Genomic DNA, 6170 nt, shown 5'->3' with positions numbered 1-6170 from the left:
TAGATTTTGATATGGTAACATATAAATATGTGTTACTCAAATGTGTTACGTGTTAGTACCACATAAGCATGGTTGATACATATTGTTACATGTTCTATTATTTTAGGGGAACTAGAAAAATCTAAAATCAACTGCATACATAGATCACAAATACCTTTAACATATAGGACGCATATGTCAATATGATTTTTTATAAATATGTTATTATCTTGGTAAATAGTGTTTGCATTCTTTGGTAATATGGTATGAAAAAACAATATAGTTTGGTTGGTAAATACCAAACTATTTTTGGTATGGTTGCAGTGTATTGACCATATTTTTATGTGAATTTTAGGATGACTCGATGGCCATAACTTTGAAATGATCATATGAAATTTAGTATTTGATGTCAATACTCACAAAGGAGTGGAAGACCAACAACACACGAGAGCTTAAATTTGGGCATCGTTTTAAGAACTGGACCGACGGTTTCACTTGAAAAAGAAGGAACCAAGGCCTCGTCCGGGTTTTTAAGGTGTCGGTCTTTCAACGAAAAAATGGTAAGGTATTAAAAATTGTGTTTCTTCAATGAATTAAAAAACTCATGTGAAACTAGGAATCACAACATTGACCTTAAGCCGCCGCATGGCCAATGACCCAATACCAACTGGGTTCGATTTTTATGATCGGTCGAGGGTGAAGTAGAAAGTCATGCATTTTTTCAAAAGAAAATTGCCTCAAAAAATATTCAAAAGAAAAAATTGGCATGCGACACACCAGACACCTCAGCAGCGACATTTGGCAGGCCGCGCGAGGCCTCGCTCTCCTTCTCCTGGCATTAGGCGTGAGGCGGCATGGAACAAGAGATCGAGAAAAGGTTGCCTCGAAAATGAGACGTTTTAAGAGTGAGTATAAAAGACTAGAGTTCGGAAAATAACGACAAATTAGTATAGGACAACACTAATTTGTCGTTATTTACTTAAAGATTCTCCAACACAATTAAGTACACATTTACTTAAAGATTCTTCAACACAATTAAGTACACATCAAGGGAGCGGCACTAACTTTTTTACTTGGAATGAATTGAGATAGAAAAACTAAAAAAGGAAGATGAACCCACTTAAAGATGAACTGGCGCTGAACCGCCGCGCCCGTTGCATACATATACAAAGTAATACGGTGGAAGGCACTGACTGTTTTCACGGAATTGTGGAATTGTGTCCAGACCTCGGAGCCATGGTGTGCAATATTATTTGAGAAATATGTTAGTTGAATATGGTTTTTTCCATTGAGCACAAAGTAAACAAAAACACATATGCAATCTCTTAATTCATTGGTTTGGCAGGTGCACTCACCGTGTAGTCACTTAGTTTCATAGGTTTTTTAGTTGGGTTCCTATTACCAAGGAATGCAGAGCCAGCTAAAGACCAAAACAACAAAGTTCTTAGCGCTCGTACTTAAATTTGATTAACTACATTTTACCTTTTGGATTGAAATATATGCAGAGCCAGCTAAAGACCAAGGTTTGGAACTTCATCAGCAGCTTAGCATAACATGGGTCTCTTCTAAGCAATTATATAATGGAATACAAAAAGTAAAAACAACATTAGAACATCTAGAGTACAAAGGCACAGTCCTGTATATCGTGATAGAACTCCACACAAAGGAATAACAACAGTAAGCTTACAATTTTGTTCTCTTCTTTTGAAGTGGAGCTTTGTAGATTAAAATAAAACATCTTATAATCAACCAGAAGTTGGTTCTGTACGGAGGTGGAATTGTATTTTATAAGACGCCTTAACTCAAACACATGATTACCTAACTTGGCCAAGCCATGAAACATTGCATTAGCAGGTTGACAAATCCTCAAATTTAGTAGTATGCAGGAACGGCGAAGAGTCTCCAACTTCCAAATTAGTATTGCGAAGTCGAGACATATTGTGCACTGCATTTTTCAACATAGAAACCACAACTAAACAATCAAGACTCCAGAATGATGGGATGAATTGCAACTGACATCTGTACTTTTAGGTTTTAAAGTCAAGCAATAGTTTTAGCTTCTTCAGCCTCGAGTTATAGCATTGTAGAGAAGAATAGTCCTACAATATGATAGACCCATCAGGATTACAGCAGTAGCATCATAACCTGCATCCAAATTGAGGTTAAATTATAAAATGGTGTACTTCACTGAAAACTCTGAAAAAAAGATTAGCAGTTTTGTATGAAGAAATAAATCCATCTGCTCCAAGTTCTATAGAGGTAACCCGTGCTTAAATTATTATCGTACTGCTCGTTGATAAAACACCCCAAAATTAGAAAATTTCTTCTCTTCTATTTGAGAAGTAAGATAGATTGGTTATCACTAGCAAAAATGCCCGTGCGTTGCATCGGGAAAAAATAAAATATCATGTGACGCAATAATACAAAAAAATACAAATTAATGTTGCATATATAACAAAATATAGCAGGCTCCTAACGGAGAAACAACGGTCATATGATGATATCAAGTAGCAGCACACATTTTCCATGCACACAACCTGCAAGTGATTTGGTTTCAAAAAGCAAAGTCTAGATCATGCAACATTTTTTTTACGAGAAAGATTCAGTTTACACCTGGCACAACGTCTAGATCCACCCCTTATTTTCCATGACTCACACGATCGGCGCGCGAGATCGGTCTCAGTTCACGCCTCACGACGTAGGACTTGCAAGCCAGAGTGCAGATTTTGTTTTCCTCTCAAAGATTGGGGTTTGGTAGGGTTCATGTTCCACTGGATGCGCTCTTTCTCGCGTTAGTGAATTATACGTGAAATTGTTACTTTTTGTACCACTGGAATGGCTCTTTCTCGGATTAAAGCTATGTGTGTGTGCTCATGTTTGCAGGGCGGTGCTTCTGGAGCTGTAGGGCACATTCTCATTCGTCTTGGAGTTAGCTGATGTTCTTGTGAGTCAGAATAAAGTAATTTTATCCGCCCTTAGAGCTGCTCAGTTATGGAGGACATCCAGGTTTTAGTTCAGGCTGAAGACAGCCAAGCTTGGTTCATGGAGTGACAAAGGACAAAACTAACATATCTTCATATAATGCCTTAAACAGACTTGGTTCATGGAGTGTCAATATGAATCACCAAATACCAAATACCAATCCCTAATTATTTTCGCTAATCCCAAGCAACAAGGGAAGGCCAAGGAATTGAACACTTGTGTATTCAAATTTAGAAGAAAAAAAATTAAAGCCTACAACCTTACTTTGGCTGTATCATATCAGGGCACAGGAGAGGGAAGAAGATAAGGACTCACCAGTGGCGGAGTAGGGGAGGCCAGAGGCGGACTGGCGTCTGACTGAGCGAGCCGCGCCGCCACGGAAGCCGGAGGGCGAAACCCTCCACCGGCCGGCCGGCTGGAGGCCTGGAGCCCGGAGGCAGGCGAGGGAGAGGGCCGCCCCCCCGGTCAAAGCCCGGAGGGGAGGGGACTGAGGGGCGAGGCGAGGGAGCTAGGAGATGGCCGGCCTGGGCGCCTGAGCGGACCGAGGGACGAGGCGAGAGTCTGAATCGGGGGAGGGAGCTAGCAGGTAGGTTAGGGGAAAAAGGGATCGATTTAACTAGGGCAGGGAAAGACACTGAGGCCGCGCTTGGATGGGGGTATTCTAATACAGATGTATTTATTATACACCTATATCTTACCGGCCATAAACAGATTTTCAGCTGAATCCAATTCGACGAGCGGAGGCATGTATTATTTATAAGGGTATTTCAGATAAAAACGGTAATCCAAACAAGGCTTGAGTCTGGTCATGTTCGTATAGCCTGATGGATCCCAATCATCCGGCCGAGGCCTCATGCACGTACCCATACACCGAGTCCGGTCATGTGTGTAGCTCGTGCCATACGCTGATGAATCTCAATGGCTAGCAAACCTTACTTTGGAAGCACTTTTCAATAATACTAGTGGGCGGAGGCCGCCGCCGCGCCCGTCATGAAGCTTGTTTGGGTGGTTACAGAAGGAAAGAAAGCATGGATAAGAAAACTGATAGTTGATAATGTGCAAGTCAATTTAACTTCGAGAAATATCGAAAGATACCAAAAAACAGTTCACCTATGTTTACAGATATTTAGCTATATTATTTTAAAAGTTCCGGCAAAAGCTGTTCCTATCAAGATAGCCAAAGTCTAAAACTGTCTAATGCAACCAAAAGTTATACAGAATGAAGATTCCTTCGAACCGAAGGAAACTTGTTCCAATATAGAGTTCAAAAATCACATTTTATAGATAATGCCCCACCTAATAATAGATGGAAATTTATATTAATGAATAAAGCAAGATACAGAAGATGAAAAAAACAACAAAAAAGTGAATTTGAAAATAGAAAGGACCAACCAATAGACAAAGCCTACTCTTTTAGGCTCGGTATAGGTAGCCGAGTTAAAAATCCAACAATGTTACTGTTTTCTGTAATGCATACAAACGCCAGTTCACAAAATAGCAAAAATTGAACGAAGATACTCTAGTAAAAAGATGGAATCTTTGGCATTACACTGCAATGAAGATTTTTTTATACATAATATTTTGAGTAATATATGTTGCAACCTGTAACTCTTAGTTGTGAAAAATAGCATGCATGATTGATCGAATAAGAGATGCATTATCAGTTAAATCAAGCCTAACTCTCATAGTTTAAATGGTATTAACCTGGATGCTCTAAGGCACAAAATTTTCTTTAATTTCCTTATCCTATGATGTCCTACAGAAAAAGCTGCTAGGTATTGCATCATAATTAACCTAACTTTATATGGAAGGTAGAATAAGGAAAAACTGCTACCGTGTCTACTACTCACAATGTTATAGGGATTGGGTGTGTGCGTGCTTACATATGTGAGTGTAACTGTGTTGACGCTGAAGCTCGCATTTTCCTGAATTTATTCTGGTCTCTCCTGATAGCGTTATATGGATCGGGCGTGTGGGTGCATTCCTAGAAGTGAGTGTATGTGACATCTACGGTGTACTCTTTTGGCCCCGTTGCATCCCCTTTCCTGGATTTATTTAAGCATCTTTGGTGATATTCATTCAATAGAAGGAGACATTCCCGTCGACCACGAAAGCATGTGCGGTGCCTTCATCAGTCTCAAAATGTAGTCCCGGATAAGTATCTCAAATGGTCTCATAAAGGTAGTGTGCTTGCATGTGTTCATAAGTCTATAACGCTGGTGCTAACGTATATGCGAGCATCGGCGTTATACTATGTTAAAAACAGTAGCAAACACAAAAATAAAAATCCAATAGTGAATTAAATAAAAACCAACACGTGTCAAGAAGGGAAGCACTCATGGTAGAGTACTTCAAATGCATGACAGTGGAGCTAGCTTAGCAACTTCAATTATTTACTATATACGTTGAAACACTCGATGTCGATGGTGGCGAGCCGCGACACCCACTGCCAGTCCTCGTTGTCGCACGTGTTGCTCCTCACGGAATAGTCCCCAGGTTTGGCTCGTTGGGCCAACGGAGCAACAACGACAGGATCAGATATACGTTGAAACACTCAATGTCGATGGTGGCGAGCCACGACACCCACTGCCAGTCCTCGTTGTCGCACGCGTCGCTCCTCACGGAATAGTCCCCAGATTTAGCTCGTTGGGCCAACGGAGCAACAACGACAGGATCAGAGGAAGAAAGAGAGACATGGGTAAAGAAAGTTGAGCCGTCACTACCGCTTTTGCTGCAACCTGTGCCGAAGGAAGAGAAATATATCTTGAGAGCGATGGAATGATTCGTGAAGTGTCGGGCGAAGGGACGGGAGAGGAGGATATATAAAATGGTGGGCAAGTAACTAACGCAAATGACGAACGAATTTGTGGTTAAATGATATGGAGAACAATGGCATCCCAACTCATGATAGTTCAAGTCCTAGACTTGACATCGATGCTTATATTTTTAAATTTATTCCAACCCTTCATGCGATGTGCATTGAGTGAGAGGAGACGTTCTCATCGGCTACGAAGGTGTCTCTAACGACTTCATTGATCTTAAGAGAATGTGTCGGCTCAGTCTTTCAATCTTTGGATTGTGCTCATACGAAAAGAATATGCGTGTGCACATTCATAGAAATAGTATATGTACATACGTATAAACATCTACGTTTGTACCATGTTACAAAATGCCTTCAACTATATTTCTCAAGCAGCATGATTTTTTAT

The 6170-nt window shown here is 40.5% G+C and overlaps 1 long non-coding RNA gene across 1 annotated transcript; it reads right to left on the bottom strand.

Annotated features, from left to right (window-relative positions):
- Positions 1–1595: 1595 nt before the first annotated feature.
- On the bottom strand, positions 1596–3595 carry LOC123448940. Its single transcript, XR_006631944.1, has 2 exons — positions 3277–3595; positions 1596–2124 (listed from the first exon to the last, which is right to left on the bottom strand). It is a non-coding gene; the product is annotated as an uncharacterized LOC123448940 (long non-coding RNA).
- Positions 3596–6170: the final 2575 nt, after the last annotated feature.

The sequence above is a fragment of the Hordeum vulgare genome, chromosome 4H, assembly GCF_904849725.1.
Source record: "Hordeum vulgare subsp. vulgare chromosome 4H, MorexV3_pseudomolecules_assembly, whole genome shotgun sequence".
Taxonomy (NCBI): domain Eukaryota; kingdom Viridiplantae; phylum Streptophyta; class Magnoliopsida; order Poales; family Poaceae; genus Hordeum; species Hordeum vulgare.
The sequence above is the reverse complement of the archived record's forward strand: the minus strand, read 5'-3'. Positions and strand labels throughout refer to the sequence as shown.